At 39.7% G+C, this 20324-nt stretch overlaps 1 protein-coding gene across 4 annotated transcripts in view; it reads right to left on the bottom strand.

The window, feature by feature from the left end:
• TOX (thymocyte selection associated high mobility group box) overlaps window positions 1-20324 on the bottom strand; it is a 301744-nt gene that overhangs the window by 166240 nt on the left and 115180 nt on the right. The gene's annotated exons all lie outside the window — the stretch shown is intronic.

The following is a 20324-nucleotide window of genomic DNA, read 5'->3' as shown; positions in this document are numbered from 1 at the left end:
GATGCAGAGTGAAAGAGAGAGCTACGGCTATTTTTATCCTGCCTCTCAAATAGTCAGTACTAAAAAATACATTAAAAAGAAATATGGCATTGTGACTAAGATCAACAGCTTAGGAACCAGCACATCTGAGTTCAGATGCTGTCTCTGCCTCTTACTATGTATGTGACCAATGCCTCAGTTTTTCTATCTACAAAATGGAGACATGGTAGGACACGGTAGTGCCTATCTCATGGGTCACTGTGAGGATTAAACAAGTTAGTTCAAATAAACTGCTTAAAATAATGCTCAGATCATGGTAATCACTGAATAAATGTAGCTGTTATCCTTATAGTAACCTCATCAAGATGGTTAACCCAGGAAGGATCTTTTAGGGATGATGAAAATGTCCTAAAACTGGACTACTCTGTAAATTTAATAAAAATCATTTAACTGCTCATTTAGTGCAGGTGAAAGGCACCTCAATAAAGCTGTTAAAAAACAAAAGAAAATAAAGATTGTTCAGCCTCACTAGCATTAGGCTTATGAACCGTAAAGTTTGAGAGGAAGAGGTGAGGAGCCTGGCAGGGGGAGAAAAATGTGATGGGTCTAGAACCTGCCCCTCTCTTCTCTCCCACTGTGTGAACTGTCCCTTACCGGCAGGACGGTGGGTCAGTCTGTCCCCCCAGGGCCCAATGTCCAATACCAGGGGGTAACTTTGAAAAAGCCTCAAAATTCTCCTCTGCTTAGAATGTCTTAAGGCTATTCTTAAAATTCCCGTTTCCTGCAACCCTGTTCCTTAAAAGTGAGTACAAAGGAACAATACTTGATTACTTTCTCACTTTAGTTATCTCATTGACTGATGATTCTAAAAATCTGTTCACTGATTCAATCCTTAATTTAGCATGTATTGTGCTACCACTCCGGTGCTCCAAGCATATTTCTAGAAGGTAAAGGGGGAAAAAGACCAAGTTGGTGTGGTCCCTGCCCTCAAGGGTCTCATAGCTGCTATTGTCTTTAATCAATCTGGCTGTGCCTCTCTTAAGTCTACTCACTGTTTCCCAAGGGGGGAAAAATCCTGAACCTTCTTTGAAGCTCCTTTTACCTTTCTGATGTAGATAATCCTTCTCACTCCCTCATCTCACAGGTCAAGAGGTGGAGATTTGAATTGGTTCCTTCCAGTTCATCAGTCCACTGTCATCGTCAACACGGCCTCTTTTGGAGTCTACATTATCACTTATTTCATATTTTTCTGCCCTAATTTTTGTCATCTTCCATTTTTTAGGACACTCCTACTATCCTTCCTTTCATATTCCTTACCTTTCCTAGTTTCAATATCCGTGTCACTGAAGTGAATGACTGCACTTCAACTTCCTAGAGCTAGGTGTACTTACCATACAGAACTGCCCCCTATGGTAACTGGGGATATATTCGGACAAAACTTTCATTGAAAAAGATACATGCACCCATGTGTTCACTGCAAAACTATTCACAATAGGCAAGACAAGGAAACAACCTAGATATCTATTGACAGATGAATGGATTAAGAGATGTGGTATAAATACACGATGGAATACTACTCAGCCATAAAAAGGAACAAAATAATGCCATTTGCAGCAAACATGGATGGAACTAGAAACTCTCATACTAAGTGAAGTAAGTCAGAAAGAGAAAGACAAATACCATATGATATCACTTATATATGGAATCTAATATATGGCACAAATGAACCTTTCCACTGAAAAGAAACTCATGGACTTAGAGAACAGACTTGTTGCCAAGGGGGAGGGGGAGGATGGACTGGGAGTTTGGGGTTAGTAGATGCAAACTATTGCATTTGGAGTGGATAAGCAATGAGATCCTACTGTATAGCACAGGGAACTGTATCTAGTCACTTGTGATGGAACATGATGGAGGATAATGTGAGAAAAAGAATATATATATATGTATGACTGGGTTGCTTTGCTGTACAATAGAAATTGATAGAACATGGTAAATCAACCATAATGGAAAAAATAAAAATCATAAAAAAAGAAAATTCCCCACTCTGACTACGACTTCTTCCCTTCCTGTTTCTTTCACTTTTTATTGAGTCATCTATTTGCTCTTCCAATTACCTTTAATAATTCTACCTCCCTCTAATCTTGGTTCCAGTGACTCCAGGAAAATGTAGATTAGATTTCCAAGTTGGCCATTTCAAGGAAGCTCTATTAGCCTATTTCTTTTGACATCTTTGACTTTTTTCCCCTTATCTGTCTTACACTTCCCCAATCCTGGACAAATTCCGCTATCTTGCTTTCCTAGTTCCTGCTTGAGCTACATGATGCTGCTATAGATAATCATGAAGTTGAATTTATTAATTTCACTCTGCAACTATGTTTTCAAATCTCACCTAGGTGCCAATTAGCTCAGCCCTGTTTTTTGAGCAGGGGGAACCATATTCCAAGATGCAATTTAAGAACTTACTCTCAGAATTACATTGGATGGACTGCATTAGGAGAAGCTTAGGGGTAGAAGACTGGTTAGAAGACTAAGCACTCTGAATAAGAGACGAGATGATAAGGATGAAGATTAGGACCAAAAGGACAGGAATGGGCATCTGAGATCTATAATCTGTAGGACTTGGTATACAAGGGAACGATATTTAAATTATGAGATTCAGTGACTAAGAAGCATGAGACATATCAATAAAAACAGAGGACACTTTTAGAAGGAAGAATTGAGCCTAGAACACAGTCAACGTGGGATTCTGACAGGTTTCTTTGATGATGATGGTCAGCAGGGAGCAAAAATTTAAAAAATGGATGTAGGTGGAAACTCTTGTTAAATTTCCGTCATATTCTCAACCTAGCCTAATCCAAGCTTTCTCCTGATCTCTGAATATTCAATCCCTGATGACCTCTCACTGACAGAGACCTTCCTTCCTTCTAACTGTACAGAAAAATCTACCTGAATAAGCTGCCTCAAGTCTCCCTGCTCCAAACCTGTTTAAAACCAGATTCTCTCCTCTTTCCTTTTTTCAGAGATACATTTTTTCCTTCTCAAGAACAGACCTCCCCTTGCACTTTCAACTATATCCTCCTCTGGTAATCTGTCCAGTCAGTTCTTTCTCATCTTGTATCACTCCTCTGCCTATAAAATGGCTCCAATTCTTCTTTATTCTTACAGCAAAACAAAATCCAAACAACCAACCAATGGTTCTTCCCTAAATTCAATTATCCCTCAAGTTACTTATTTATCTCTCTCCTTTCCATTATCACAAAACATCTGGAAATAAGTTAGTAGGCTTGTTGCATGCTTTTTCTGACCACATACTCACTTTGTCTCTTGACCCCTTGAGATCTTGTGCAGGCATCTTCACTCCTTACACATATTTCTCATTCTCTTTCCCTCATTCAGAACCAACAACCAGTCCTTCCCTCTAACCATGGAAGGGGATGGCTCCCCCAGTTCTCATTCTCAGGAATGAACTCACATCTTCAAACAATCTACTGATTTTCAAATACCTTTTTAGGAATGATTCCTCTGTTTACACCTATCTTTTTACTTTTGCTCCCTGTTGGCCTTGTCATCAAAGAAACCTGTCAGAATCCCACAATGATTGTGTTCAAGGCTCAACTCTTCCTTCTAAAATTGTTCCTCTATTTTTATTAACTGCACATCTATTGCTCCTCAGTCAACGAATCTCATAATTTAAATGTATTGTGGATACTTCTCTGCCCCTTGCATGCTGAGTCCTGCATGTTATACACCACACATACCCATTCCCATTGCTTCAATCCCAATCTATGCCTGTATTTCCTCTTGCCCGACTGCTGCCATAGTCTTCTAACTTATCTATTGCCCAGTCTTCTATTAGTGCACTCCATCCAATGCAATTCTGAGAACAATTTTTTAAATTACAGTTTTGAACATGGTTTTCTCCCCTTCAAAATATGCCCTGGCTTCTCACTGCCAGTTGGATAAAATAAAGTCTTCTTATTCTGATATCCAAAGCTTCAACCATCTGCTATCAGCTCAAGGAAGCTGGAACCACTGCCAACCGGAGCTGCTCCACATGCCCTTGGAGTCCCTGCTCCCCTCCTGGCTGTATTTATTCAGCTCCTCTGTTTGGAATGTCATACTGTATCTCCAAATATCCAGATTAGATTCAACCATTCTTCTTTTATAACCTTCCCTGATCCTCAAACCAGAGTGACATTTATCCCTCTCAGACTCAGAAAACTCTCCATTAGTATTTTTCTTACACTGATATCACAGTCTGCCTGAAATTTTGTGGATGTGCCTTCTTTATTTACTAGCTTGTAAGGTCATTGAGAGCAAAGGCTGTGGACTCAAATCTAGTTTAGTGCCTGTACACACACCACTGCACAGAGTGGTGGTTCCCATGCGTGTTGTGCAGAGAGTTCCCTACAGGGCTTGTTAAAACAGGAACTACTGGACCACTCCTCCAGCCCAAGTTCGTGAGTTAGAGGTCAGGAAAGAGAATTTGCGTGTCTAGTAAGTTCTTAGGTGATGCCAATGCTGCTGGTCTCGGAACCATGCTCTGAGAAACAATGGCATAGGAAGAGGAGAGCATCCATGCTCACATCTGTTCTCTGCCTCCTAAATGCCACAAAGCTTCAAATAAGAACCCAGGTTCTTTGTGTGTAAAAGTGAAATCATGATACCACTAGTTCTACATACATCAAGGATGGTAGCTAAAATCAATCACTAAATATATGTAGAACTCCATACAAATAAATGCCAGATGAATAAATATACTTTAAGCCATCCACCTTGGAAATCCAAATCCATTTTGGTGACCTTTTTCAAAGTGCTCTTTCTTCTTTCTTTAGTGTTCGCTTTTCAGTTTACTCTCCAGTCAACTAATCATATCCCTTTTTTCCTACAGAGGTTCATCTGTAAAAACTGCTGAATAAGCCACAAGCCACATTCAAGATCAGATGAATATATTTCAGAAATACTCCACTTGGGTCTGTCTGCAAGATACACATGGAAGTAATATGGCCCATCAGTTGAAAAATTCTCTTCAGTGGAAATGAATGACTTGGTTCTTTCCACGTCTATCCCTGAATTTCAGGGCTGGTACCAGGGTGAAGCCACTTTACCTCAGGGGAAAAACTGTAATGGAGTTCCCGTTTTGGCTCAGTGGTTTACGAATCTGACTAGGAACCATGAGGTTGCGGGTTCGATCTCTGGCCTTGTTCAGCGGGTTAAGGATCTGGCGTTGCTGTGAGCTGTGGTGTAGGTCGCAGACGCAGCTTGGATCCCGAGATGCTGTGGCTCTGGCGTAGGCCAGTGGCTACAGCTCTGATTAAACCTCTAGCCTGGGAACCTCCAAATGCCGCAGGAACGGCCCTAGAAAAAGGCAAAAAGACCCCCCCCCAAAAAAAACAAAAAGTTGTAAAAAGAATGCTAAAGAACTAAGTAGTTAAGGTAAATAATACTTTAATGCAATATATAAGAAATTAATGCAAAAAGCCTACCATGATAAGGAATAGCTTCATGACACTGGATTGGGTCATGATTTCCTGGGTATGAAAACAAAAGCACAGGTAATACCAACAACAAAAATAAACTGGACTACATCAAAATTTAAAACTTCTGTGCTCTACAGGACACAATTAATAGAATGAAAAGGCAACCCATAGAATGAAATAAATATTTGTAAAGGATGTGTTTTTAAGGGGTTAACATCAGAATATACAAAGAACTCTTACAACTCAGAAACAAACAAACAAAAAACCCCAAACAACCTTGTTAAAAATGGACAAAGAACTTGAGTAGACATTTCTCCCAAGAAGCTATACAAATGACCAGTAAGCACATGAAAAGATGTTCAATATCACTAATCATCAGAGAAATGCAAATTAAAAACTACAGAGATATACCATTTCACACCCTTTCGGATGACCATTTTATATATATATATTTTTTGTTTGTTAGTTTTTTGTTTTTTGCATTTTTCTGGGGCCGCACCCACGGCACATGGAGGTTCCCAGACTAGGGGTCTAATCAGAGCTGTAGCTGCTGGCCTTCATAACAGCCACAGCAATGCTGGATCCTTAATCCACTAAGCAAGGCCAGGGATCAAACCGGAAACCTCATGGTTCCTAGTCGGACTCATTATCCACTGATACACGAAGGGAACTCCGAGGATGACCATTTTATTTTTAAAAATAAACAGAAAATGACAAGTGTTGACAAGGATGTGCAGAAATCAGAAGCCCTGTATACTTCTGGTGGGAATATAAAAATGGTACAGCTGCCATGGAAAACAATATGGCAGTTTCTTAAAAAGTTAGGCATGGGATTATCATACGATCTAGCAATTTCATTTCTGGGTACATACCCAAATAACTGAAAGCAGGAATGAGAATAGATATTTGTACACCATGTTCAGAGAAGCATTATTTATAACAGCCAAAAATGTGGAAGCAAAACAAGTATCGTCAAGAGATAAATGGATTAACAAAATGTAGTACATACATATAATGGAATACTATCCAACCTTGAAAAGGAAAGAAATTCTGACACATGCTACAACATGGACGAACTTAAGGACATTACACTTAGGTAAAACATACCAGTGACAGAAAGACAAACACTGCACGATTCCACTTACATCTTATATCTAAAGTAACTGAACTCGCAGATACAGAAGGTAGAATTGTGTTTGCCAGGGGCTTGGGGAAGGCAGACATGGGAAGCTACTGTTTAATGGGTACAGAATTCAGTTTAGGAAGATGAAAAAGTTCTAGAGATTAGTTTAACAACAATATGAATATATTTAACATTACTAAACTGTACATTTAAAACTGATTAAGACGGTAAATTTCACATTATGTGTATATTACCACAATTTTAAAAGAAATAGCTTAAAAAAACCCATGATGAGTGAAGTATCAACATGTTTAATAAAGGTAAGATTGGTATAAATTTTTGAGAAGTTGTCTGGTTCTGCAGTTAAGAGATCAACTGAGCATACAGTCTTGTTTTTCTGTGAACTGGTGAACGGTGTCCAAATGCCTTGTGAAATGATTTCTCAGCTTCAGTGCTTTACCCAGAATGGACACGAAGACCTCCTTGCATTTTTAAACCTCCATTTCTTCTGCTTGTGAAGGGGGAACGGGAAAGCATAAGGGGCCATCTAATGATTCATCAATAGTTATAAATCTTGTAAGGAACCTGTATCTTCACTGTTGATCTATAATTTAAGTGCTCTGATTATGTTCAAATACTAATAGTTAAGTGTTATGGTCTAGTGTCAGTACATTTCAATAAGCTCATTTAAACAGCTTCACTTCTCTTCTTAAACATAGTACTTAAGGATCATCACTTAAATTCATTGATGGAGAAACACAGGCCAAGAAGACACATGGTTCTGCTAATCAGAGGACATGTTGTCAAAGAGCAGGGAAATCTTGGTGCTTAGGCCTGGGCTCGGGTGTCTTAACCACAGGATCTAGTGAAAACTACTATAGGATTTAGAAAGAGAATACAGATTCCCAGTGCTCAATCTCAGTTACCTGCCCGCAAATCCAATGGTTGCAATGAAACCACAGAAAAGCAAGTGACATTATAGTCTGGCATTTAGTTCACTTGGTTCAAAATAACTTTAAACAGTGAATATCGTACAAGCCTCAAGAGTCAGAAAGTGACTTGATGAATGTTTTTTATACCTTTAAAAATAAAAAGCCGAAAGAGCAACCTGAATTACATACTCTATTTTCTTTCTTACATTAAACATAGACAGTGAAATGTATATCCGGGGCCTACTGGGAATACAAAGTAAAAGCAATGTCATGTATTATGCTCCAGCAGGTAATTCAGCGTTTTAGGATTAGCCAAGAGATTTATCGAGCAGACTCCAAGGGAAGCAGAGTTCAAGTTTGGGCTCATCAATAATACATAAATAAACTGAACAATTAGGTTCAAAGTGGCTATCTTGTCAGACCACTTATTAGCCGATAAATGATACACTCACTTGCTGCCATGAGTACAGAAAGAAAAGACATACTAAGACAGAAGGCTGAATAAAAAAGACAGTAGCAGCCTTTCTCTGCCCAACCTCCCACAGCCTTCAGGCTTCATTCCTGTGTCATCCTGCTGTGAAGTGAGGTGCTGGGGTTAACATGGAAAGGTGAATGAAGTCTTATTTGAGAGCCGCAACTCTGAAATTCATTGCCTCTTTAAGCAGCCTAGAAGTTGACATCAATAGGTTTGCACAGGTTTGGGACAAACTGTAGACAGGCTAAAAGACCTGAAGATTTTCACTGTCTGTGGGGCTTAGGTTCTCAGGTGAGTTCCTAAGGTGGGAACAGGATGGTTAACGGACCCTAGAAAATCCCATATTCTGTCTCTATGGATAACACAAGTACCAGTTTTGAGGTTGCATTATAAACTACTAAAATGGGAAAAAGTGAAAAAATTTAATTGTGATTAATTAATATACTAATTCTGGAATTGATATTCAGCTCTCTATCAGTGTTAAGTTAAATGACAGGTAGAGTCAGAATTATCCTTGACAGCTAAGCCTCCAAGCTGGTGACCCATGAAGTAGCTGGTTCTTTGGCAAGTACTGGTAACCAGCAGGATCTTGGTCAGCTCAGTGCCAGGGTCACATTATCAGAGGGACCGGCAGTGAGGCTGGCAGAAAGGACAGCAAATCCACACCACAAGTTACACACACTCTCCATCCCCCCTACCCCACTTTCCCCCCATTAAGTGCTAGTGGAGAGTCTGCTCTGTAATTGAAGCTCTTCCTTCATATGAAGATATACGAATGAAGAAGACTCAGAGGAAAAAGCATGGCCTGAATCACACTTGGAAGTAACGCAGGAATACCAGCCCAGGTCTTCTGAACTCCCAGGGCTTGGGTGGGTTTATTAGTATTATGCAGCAACTGAGTTAATAACGGCAGGTAAATACAAAGTTTAGATGAGGAGACACTGTCTGAAAGGCATACATTGGATAATAGTGATCTGTAACTTAAAATGATGAACTAAAGTGTCCATTTTATCATTGCAAAACCTGAAACGAGACAACTATAAAAATTCAAAACAATGAGTCAAAGACTACCAAAGAAATACAGGTTTTTGTGAATAAAAATAGATTTTGAACAATGGATTTATTTACCTAATTCAGGGATCTATAAACTATGGCCATGGGCCAAATTTGGCTGGCCACCTGTTTTTTTGTTTGTTTGTTTTTAATGGCCACACCCACAGCATATGAAAGTTCCCCTGCCAGAGATTGAATCTGAGCTGCAGCTGCTATAATGCCAGATCCTTTAACCTGCTGCTGCATTGGGCTGGGAATCAAACCTGCACCTCCACAGCGACCCCAGCTACTGCAGTCGGATTCTTAACCCACTGTGCCACAGCAGGAACTCCAAGGCCACCTCTCTATATAAATAAAGTTCTATAGGAATACAGGTATGCTCACTTATTGATAATGGCTATGGCTGCTTTTGTAATACAATCAAATAGTCAAGTAATTGTGACAGAGCTGTTTGTCCTGCAAAGTCAAAAATATTTACTATCTGGTCCTTTACAGAAGAAGTATGCCAATCTCTGAGCTAAGTCATGATGAAACCAGGACAGATTTAAAGGTGTTAGTAATTAGTCATACGTGTTAATCCACATGAGTAATTCTCAAACTGTCTCACACACATTCTTTTGAATGTTACATATTATTATGTGAAAATGGGAAAGACTGGCAAAAAAAATTAAGCCCGTATGCACTGGGAATGTCCAAGTTAAGGTGAAGGATGTTATTTTATACAGAACTTCCCAAACTCATTCGGGGTACACACCTAGAGCTGGTGGGGTACACACCTAGAGCTGGTGACCTCAGCTATCACATGGCTGGTGCTCTCCTATAGCTGTTAAGACCTGGAGGAAGAAGCAAAGGAGGGCACAACTGCCAAGACTGGGAGGAACTTATTTCCCTACTGGCCCACCAGGTTTTTTGTATGTAAGATAGAAATAATCAAATTGTTCTTCTCTGGGAGTGAGCAGAGATCAACCCACTATTACAAAGCCTTAGAAAATATAAACTCTTTTAGTTCACATTGTGATAAAAGTGTCCTTCTCAGTCTAAACTAGAGTTTCCTGAGAGACCCAGCAGTGCTGAGATGCAGGGGTTCAGAAAGAAGGATGCATCTCTCTGCACAATGCTAAGCCCAGTATTTGTGTGAGTGTGTGCATGCAGCTTTATACATTTTGCCTCAAGTGTTTTGTTCCCATTAACTATGAGCTAAATGTCTGCTTGAATAATTGTTTCTCCTCTGGTGTTAACAAAAGAACATATGCTATTTCACTTGCATCTCATTAAGTTCTTCAAATATTAGGGTTGTAGAAGACTTGGTGTTTCTACAGAAAAAAATTTTAAGTGTATTCCATTAGCTGTATTTGACAATGTGTTAGTTACTAATATAAAGTATTTTCAAGTGAAATATTCTATGACCACTCTTCCTTTTGAACATGTCATGGCCAGTGGACTCATAATCAGAGCCCCTGCTTGGGACACTGTCTCTTTTGACCCCAGTCCAAGGACACGGGCTGGCCCACAGCAGCCCTCTCCACACCTCCTGACAACCACATCAGCTTGATCCAGAATGGAGGTGGGTATCCACAGGTATCCAGCCCTCATGCAATGCTTACTGCGTCCCACTGTCCCAAGCCCTTTGAGATACTATCTCTTTTAATTATTATTATCTCCATTCCTCAGATGGTCAATAATGCATAGATCAGATGAAGCACTGGCTTTTGAAAGCACAGCTAGCAAGCTGAAGAGCTGGAATATGAACTCAGACAGAGTTTGGGTTTAGAGTTTCTGCTTTTCAGCATGCTGTAGTGGGCTTGGGGTTCTGTTGTCCTTTGAGATCTGCTCTTTCAACTCCTGGATTCCATAAAATACTCCAGTATCCTACTAAACGTTCATTTTTGCTTCAGCTAGCCAGAGTTGGTTTCTATTACTTGCAACTAAAATAAACTTAATAGAAGAGAAAGCACACCTCTCTTCTCAACAAGATTTCCTCTAGAAACGATATCTGAAGGGTACTGAAATCACCATCAGTCGCCACCATCAATGCCACAGTTCAACGCATAGGTAGCATGGGACAGCATAAACAGGCCGAGGGCTGGGCCAGGGGAGCTCTGCAGGAGCAGGGTGCAGATCACGTGTACTTGCTGACCATCACTAAACCCATGCCTTTCGCAGCTCCCTTGTCCCAAGCAGCTGTGTACTGCTCAGTGGGGGAGCACAATGAAGCTGGTGCTGCCTGCCTGGGCTCCGTGGGCATCCTTCACCCTCTGCTCTTCCCCACTACAGTGTAGACCACAGTGAAGCTGAGTGTGTCCTGTAAAATATCCTTTATAGAAAAAGGCATTTGTCTTCCCTTAGTTCCTTTAAAGACGGCTTCTTTGTCCAACGGCTTTCATTTTGTTTCTAATCTAACATTTATTGAGCACTTACAAAATTGAGCATTTTTCTAAGTGCTTTGCCTATGTTAATTCTTATAAGTCCCATAGGAATCATACAAAGTTTTACAGAGAGGGGAAACTGAGGCAAAAAGGAAGTGTGCAGCTAGAATCAAGCTAGGCAGTGGGTTCTAGAGCTGACAGCTAAGTCGACTGTAAGAAGAAGGTCCCCTGCTGTCTCTGGTAAAGGCAACCAGGAAACGTGCTGACAAACAAATTGTGATTTTGATAAAAAATGGTTTATAATTGTGCAATTCAAATTATCCCATTTAATGAAGCTGAAGAGAATTGCTCATTTAGGATGTGATTAACAAGAAAATTAAGCATTGGCCTTCAAGCTAGAAAACAGAATGATCACGTCCTTCTTCAAGCATTAGAGGAAGCTGATTTTCCAAAGTGACAGCACTACTTAGGAAAACCCAACGGTGCCTATACAAACCCAAAACATAAAGTAGATTAATTTTTAAAAACTACAGTAAGTTCTAGGGGGAGAGGGGTGTTACTCAGGATATCATCCTGATCACTTCTGCCCCATCACTGTTTTTGGACCATGAATGTCTAATTAAAAAGCATATCATTTCCAATAGGCTTCTACCCTCTGCTCTAGTAATAAAAAACATAAACGAGATTTGTGACTTTAAAAATTGTTCCAAAGAGACACGCCAGACAATACTCAGAATTACTACAAATTCACTTGTTTGGGGAGTTTTACCTCTAGCTATGAATTAATCTTCAAAACCCCCCCAAACACATGCTTGTGGAGAAAGTGCATCCTGGGGCCCTGAGGAGGGTCAATGCCCTGGCAGACCGTCAACAGTGGGAACAGCATGATTTACAGCATCTCCCCTCTCCCAACAGCAGCCCGAGTATCAAGGCACGGATCTTGGAGTGGCAGGGCAGGCGGCATGATGCAGACGCTCGAGTGCTCGTTGCACTAGTTGTACCTGGCAGGCTGTGCTGTGTCTGTGCAAAGATAAAATGAGAAGTCCCTGGGCAACCGCAGGCTATCTGTCTCTGCTGCACATGCTCCTGGCTGGGACTCTGCAGTTTATGTAAAAACAGTTGTTTTCTGAAACGGAATGAAAGCAAGGCAAAGGGTGGCCAGCGAGCATAGACTGCAACTGAGAATGAAGTGAAAACAGAGGCCCATCCTGAGGGAATCTGGCCGGGTGAGTTTCTAGTGGCTGGCTGACAGCCCCGAGGCAGCCAGAGGACTTTCTCCTTTATGTCTTGGTCAAGTCTATCAACACCAATGTTCACTACAGGTAGAAATAGATCAATGCTTTGAAAAGTGGACTACCATAATACTGTACAGATTTTTCTCCTCCTTGTTTTGGCAGAGAATGTCTGTCTGCTTCAGCAGTGTGCAAACTATTGATACTTGGATATTTCAGAATGAAGCTTTTTGCTTTTCAAATCACACATGCATTTTACATCCCCAACATTATTTTTTCTCTCTGGGTGGCAAACTCCCTCTTTCGCCTTTGTGGATGCATGGTCAGTTACGCTCTGTTATCTTCTGAGCTTATTGTATGAATCTTTAGCATTAGCCTCTACAAAGCACAGTGGTCACTTCCCCCAGTGAAAGAAAACATCACATTCCAATCGGTCATACTTATGGAAGTTACAAAGGACTCTTTGCCAAGTAATAGCTGAATTTTTAGAATTAAATATTACTTGACTTTTTCAAGCCAACTAGAACTCTCATCACTGTTAAACTGGCTCAACATTTTTCACCTCAATTCTCTTCTTTACTTATAAATGAGAGCTGAAGATGGAGATGATAAAAATGTAAAGAAATTCTTTCTCTACCTGTGACTATCTGTTGACTTTATTACTACATATGTAAGATACTTTCATTTTGTAAGGTTCCAATAATGAAAGATAGAATGGGCTCCCCCAGACGCCCAGGTGAATAAAGCAGTAGAGAAAGGCGTTGTGGGAGAATGTGACATGAGCTCCTTGTGGGAAAAGGCTGTTAGTCATTGGGTTCAGTGAAAACCAACACCTCTGCTGTGTGGCTGGGTGGAGACCTGAAGCTGAAGCTCAGACAGGCAGCAGGGACTAGGCCAACAACCAGGAACCTGAACCTGTAGGGAGAGCTAGCTATCTCGTGCTCTAGAGGGTGACGGAGCAGGGAAGGACTTCCTAGCAAGGACTCCAGAATCTCTGTGTATAAGAGATTCAGCATGACTGTCTTAAGGTTACATTTTTATAGCAAATGTACTGTTCTAATTGAGGACAGATTTCATTCGGAGGAGATGGGGGCTGTAGCCAAGGGATATTTATGGCTGTAGCCTCTTCAAGAGGCCCAGTGATTTAGACGAATTTTTTTTTTTTTTTTTTTTTGGCTTTTGTCCTTTTAGGGCCGGACCCGCAGCATATGGACGTTCCCAGGCTAGGGAGTCTAATCGGAGCAGCAGTTACCGGTCTATACCACAGCCACAGCCACGCCAGATCCAAGCCATGTCTGCAACCTACACCACAGCTCTCGGCAATGCCGAATCCTTAACCCCTAAGCAAGGCCAGGGATTGAACCCACAACCTCATGGTTCCTAGTCAGATTCGTTTCTGCTGCACCACAATGGAAACTCTGATTTAGACAAATATTAATGTTCTACCAGGAACAGAAGAAGAAGGAACCTGTCAAGTAAGCACAGACTATTCCAAAATCCAGGCTGGGAAATCTTGGACCAGATGGGAAAATGCACATCCCCCATGCAGGAACAGCCAAGCTTTCCATGGAAATATAATGAATTCATTTGAGATTAGTTGAGGCCCAAGTTTCTTCTGAGGGGAAATGAAGTCAGTGATGACACCCAGAGGCAAGACCAAGAGGAAATTCTGGGGCTGAGGAGCACTTCATTTCAGTCATGCCATTCAGCATTCAAGCCACTGGGTCGGGGGTAAGGCAAGGAGGGAAGGCACCTGAACACATCCCTCTAAAGCGAGGATCAGAGACTTTTACTCTTGACTCATCAATTTTGTCCTTTCACATAATTTGCATTCTCAATTTATTTGTAATAGTCCTTCTGGGAAATTCTAGAATCTTCTCTGATGATTTAAGGGGGAAAGCATCTTGCCACATAGTTAGAATATGGAGATCAGCAGTCCCCACATGGCTGGGTGACCAGTTGCCATGGTAGCATAATATATGGATTTTGTGGAATGTTCTTTTGAAACTTTTGAAAGTTTTCAAAATTAGAGCACAGCTTAGCATAACCTAAGTCCACTACATTTTGTCAGTGTTTATCAGAGGTTTCTAGAGATCTGAGCCAATTCTAAAACAACCAGAAAGCTAGAATGGATAACTGGAAATAGCCTTCTTTCTTTGCCAGTTAGTCCTTCCACAAAGACCCATGTGAACTTAATGCACAGACTTTATTCTACAAAAGTCTGAGTTCCTGGTAGAAGCTCAGTCAAGGTATGATAGCGCCTGAGATGGACTTAGAGAAACAAACACTTAGTGTTGTAGTGAGGGAAGTACAGATGAATCCATTCAAATTTGTGTAATAAGGGAACGAATAGAACAGTTACATATACATATATTTCCATTAAGGAAAAAGATCAGTAAAGCAGTAAGCTTATATTTAGACTGTAGCTTTTAAAGTGCCAAACTTTTTTTTTTTTTTTTTTTAATTTTAAAAAAGACTAAATTGCCTAGGGCTCTTGGGAACTCCAAGTCCCTCTAGTAGAAAAGTCCCATTGTCAGGAATGCTGCAATTTTTTCCTGCATGACTGCTATTCTCCATTGCTAACCACTAAGTACACCCAGTGATAGAAGTTCTACTGTAGAACTGTGTTACAGAGATAAGAGAATGCAGTAAAGTAAGCTGTGCAATTTAAAATATATATTAAATCAAATAAAAGTTCTAAAATACCTCCTAATCTTTCAGAAACAACCCAAAACTCAGCTGTTCCAAAGTAAGCTGCTGGCTTCTCTCCCAACTTGATGTGATTCTCATTTCCATATAAGTGACAAAACATTCTGGAGGAATAGCCAACCTGTCCAGGGGTAAGATGAAGCCTACTAAGGACGCCAAGAGCTAATGGCTCTTTATTACTTTCTGGTCACTTCAGTCAAGTTTTTCTTGTAGTTCAACCCTCTTCCACATCGCTATCCCTTCCATATATGATACATCCTTTATCTCTGTATATATCACAGTAAGAATCAAAAAATTGTTTAGGAGTTCCTGTCGTGGCGCAGTGGTTAACGAATCCGACTAGGAACCATGAGGTTGCAGGTTCGGTCCCTGCCCTTGCTCAGTGGGTTAACGATCCGGCGTTGCCGTGAGCTGTGGTGTAGGTCGCAGACACGGCTCGGATCCCGCGTTGCTGTGGCTCTGGTGTAGGCCGGTGGCTACAGCTCTGATTCGACCCCTAGCCTGGGAACCTCCATATGCCGCGGGAGCGGCCCAAGAAATAGCAAAAAGACCAAAAAAAAAAAAAAAAAAAATTGTTTATACAACTATCTGTCCTACTAGTCTATGAGCTTCTCAATGGTAGAGAAGGTGTCTTTATTATGCATATTCAACTTATTAATAAACAAAGCTTATTTTAATCTTTCATCATCAATATCATTCTCCACTATTTAAATTTCATTTGAGGAACAGTTGCTATGACAATGGAGATACAGATCTAAGAGTACAACATTTATTATAAATCCTAATTTATTTCCTCATGTGGCTTTTTTTTTTCTGTATTCCATAAACTAAATACCAATAAGCACCTCCTTCATTATATGAAGGCTAGGGATTTAATTCCCAAAGACAAAATTTCTATTTCAACTTCCTGAAAACAAAATGGTATTTCTGAATTTCTGTTATGGGTCCCAAATTTCTTCTGATTTTATCTGTAAGGAGTGCCCTGCAAACACTCTATGAACCTACGGTCCCCTAAAAAGACAAATAAAGATTGCAAAAAGTAACCATCATGTTTCATTTTAATGTTATTACTTATTAGTTACATCTAATTAAGCCAATACACAGTGTACATAGGTTTGTTTATCAAGATCTCTCCACTCTTTTGAATAATACATATGACTGAAAAATGTGTGATCTGAACAATAAAGCTAGAAATACACTCAAAAGTGATTACCTCCGAAATAGAAAAATAAATGTGTTCATTTTATGCTGTAAAAATACGGTGAATTGGAGGAGAGAGATTAGACCCTTCTCTTCTTATGCTGGTCATCTATTCCACCATGAAAAATATACTTTAGCATTTTGTACCTCAGTAGCTGATGTACTTGCTTGAATGAATCCTTACCAACAGGTAAAATATCATTTCGATTACTTTTTGCCATTTCAAAACCGAGGTGACTCACTCAGTAATGAGATAGAGTAAAAAGCACTTGTTTTTAGTGGGTTTTTCCTGGGGCAGGCATCATTTTAATTTACTTGTCCCAGATGCCACATTTCATCTAGTTGGTATTCCCTCCGTTACTGGGCCTGTTCTCCCCTTACTCAATAAATATGGAAATCTATTCCTCGTCCAGTTTGAAAACTGTAATTTTTACAGCAGTTTTACTCTTTCTGACAAGCATATTTCCACTCTCCTTTCAGTCTTGGAGAATGTGAAGAGCCACATTTTTCCCTGAAAATGCTTTGCATGTGTAAGACATATTTTGGGGTTCAAATTTCCTACATGTATCATTTAATGAGTCTTTACAACAAGGCCTCACAATGCTCTCCAACGTGAGGAAGTGAAGCAAAGAAGGACTGCGGAGGGCCGGCGGCAGATCTAGCTGGGGCGAAGTCCACGTTATGGGTCCAATCCCAAGAGTCTTCCCTCCCAGGGTTTTATTTCTGAGGAGTATCAAGCCCCCATCTCAGAAATCTTGTCTCAGTTCTGAGATTAGATTCTAGTCATTTGCCTTTCTTTACCCCCTTTCTGGAAAAATATGGGTTATAATAAAAAAGCAAACAAGTAACCAAGAAATTTAATAATGAAGGAAAAAAAAAAAAAGAGCTCAAACCCCTTTTCTCTAACTTTAACCCACTTCTTTGTATCTCTAATACTAGCCAGTCTCCTTTTTGTATACTGAATTATATCAGTAAGCCCTACCTGAGAAAAACATGATATGAAAAATATTTATTTTTGTAGACAATTATAGCTACATTTATCTCTAGTAGAAAGCTATTTCTTTGTTTAATAAAAACAACAATGAACTAGTCATACCAATGTCTTTGAAAAAGATCATGATACCTGAGTGTCAGGTGATGAGGTGTTGGGCATCAGCTGAAGGTTTGTCAGTTATGCAATGACTGCACTGTGGCCCCATTTCAGCCTCTGCACTGGAATCCTGCCTCAACAGTTCTCTTTCAGACTCGCATAGCTGTGGTGGTTGATTTCCTACCTAAGTATTTTTGGAAATGCACCACAATATGAAACACACATCTTAAGACTAGTAACCAGAGCCAGACTGACTGACCCCTCTGTCAGTGTACTCTGAAAGCAGCTTTACAAAAATATAAAGGTAAGACTATCTCTAATGCAAAACAAACCTCTAGGAGACACAGCCTTTCCCTCAAACATGCACAGGTAGAAATAGGAAAGCTGCAGGAGTCCACAAAAAAGGCAGGTATTCACCAGCAGACTTGATGAGAACTATAACAAGTGGAGGGGTCCTTTGAAAGTTACAGCTTAGACAGTAGATACTAGCAAGTCTAAAGCTAGGCTGGAGACCAGTGGATTAAGATATGAACCAAGACTTTGGCTGAACAACCTCTGGACCCAATTTAGGTACATTTGTGCCGGGGGACTAGGCCTTTGATGAGTCTTTTACTTGTGAAGACTTTACTAGGCCTCAAGGCCTCGGAGTCACAGATTCCCATCCCATCCAACTGGAACAACTACATTCATCAGCTGCCAAGTGCTGAAGGATGTCAAGGTCGATGAGTTAGTTATTCCTCTGTTCCACTTAAATACTGTGTTTGCAGATCATTATGTGACAAGCTCTTATTGAGCATGTAGAATATTTTAAAAATAAAGGCTCAAGACTCACAGCCAGTAGATAATCAAACTAGTATTTTACTACTAACTTCTTACTTTTGACCATGCATAGAGTTTTCATCTAAAGTGTACCTAATATCTATAGCAGTATTATAAATTTGGAAATTGCTTTTTTTCAGATCATTAATATCAAATAAATGCTCGGACTACAATATCAGATATAATACTTTTGCCACATTAATATCAGATATTCAGTGATGAATGTGTACAAAACAATTAATTTAATATGGGGAAGAGGATTAGCCTTGACCCAATAACAATATATGGCAAGAATTGAAAAAATGTTTTAGCTATTAATCAGTAGGAGATTAAAGTGTACCTGGTCTCCAAATAATTAGGAACACATAATCAAAATTCACTGTCTACTGGAGTTCCTATAGTGGCTCAGCAGTTAACTAATCTGACTAGCATCCATGAGGATGCAGGTTCAATCCCTGACCTCTCTCAGTGGGTGAAGGATCCAGCATTGCTGTGACTGTGGCATAGGCTGGCAGCTACAGCTGCAATTTGACCCCTAGCCTGGGAACTCCATATGCCATGGGTGGGGCCCTAAAAAGAAAAAAAAAAAAAGAAGAAGAGAAAAAGAAAAATTCACTGTCTACAAAGATTCAGTTAACTGAATAATCAGTTCAGAAAGTTTTCCTATCTTGAATATTAAAGTCCAAAGGTAGAACTTGATCTCAAACACTAATGGTCTGAGTGCAAAAAATTAAGTGTATTTCCTAAATTCTTCCAATAGGGTGCACTCCAAAATCGCCAGTTACTAATTCATTTTATTAATTCAGTTCAATCTGTTGCTTCCTAGAGCTACCAAATGTTTTCTTTGGCATCATGTTTATAATCAAAATGTTTGCTTTAAAATTAAAATATTTGTTTTGGTGATATGAGTTTCCAAGAGCAGCTGAATCTTCAAAATAACCGAAATGAAACTAAATTCAAATTGTTATAGAAAATTCTGGCAACTCTCATTGGTAACCAGACTACCATAAAGGAAGAGCAAAATGTCTTTCCTTTTGAGATTAAAGACATGACTGAAAATAACTGATATAAAGAGAAGTGGCCAGCCCATTAAAAATGAACCTGATGAAAAAGTCCAAAAACAAAGGAAATCTAAATTCTTTGGTCTTGGAACATCAGTATATAATTTAGGAAAAGATAGGAATTTAAAAGCATTATGATCAGAAAAATGAAGTCCCCACATGGTACAGTACGTCAAAAGAGAAAAGTAAAGAAACTAAAAGATAAAGTAGACAGTTTCTGAAAACTAAAAAATAGAAGTTGTCAAATCTTTTGTGGAAATACTGTAGATCCTAAAGGGGAAAGAAAAAACAATGTGGAATTGTGGTGTCAATGACTACCTGGGACCTATTTTGACAAAAAATATAAAATTGGTTGCTTTGCATAAAAATGCTGGTACATCTGAAGGAAATAGACTCATGAGTCTCTATAACAGGACTATCACCACCTATGTGTGACAGAGACAGCAGAGAAAAATCACTGGAGGCGGGAACACCAAAGGCATAATGGCATGGTGATATCTATTTTTTAGAAAGAGGTGTATGGGGAGCTATTGAGTCCAATTCACAATGTGACTCCAGGGAATTTCTAGAGAAAATCAGATTTATTAACTTGAATGAGTTTCTATCATGTCATGAGTGGAAGAAGAGAGAGCCAAGCTATTTTGTGTGATCAACGTTGGAACTTAAATGGTAGACACAAGAGGGGCTAGATATGGTTTTAAAATTCATATTTGAAACCCAGAATAATGTATAAAAATTACAATTTCTTTGTAATTTTTCAAGCTCAGAAATCAAGATAGAAGAGCAAGGAAACTAATGGATCAGG

The sequence above is a fragment of the Sus scrofa genome, chromosome 4 (assembly GCF_054392235.1).
Source record: "Sus scrofa isolate SSC_HxYL_T2T_F1_AM1 chromosome 4, Sscrofa_HxYL_maternal_Yorkshire_Landrace_v2.0, whole genome shotgun sequence".
NCBI lineage: Eukaryota > Metazoa > Chordata > Mammalia > Artiodactyla > Suidae > Sus > Sus scrofa.
The sequence above is the reverse complement of the archived record's forward strand: the minus strand, read 5'-3'. Positions and strand labels throughout refer to the sequence as shown.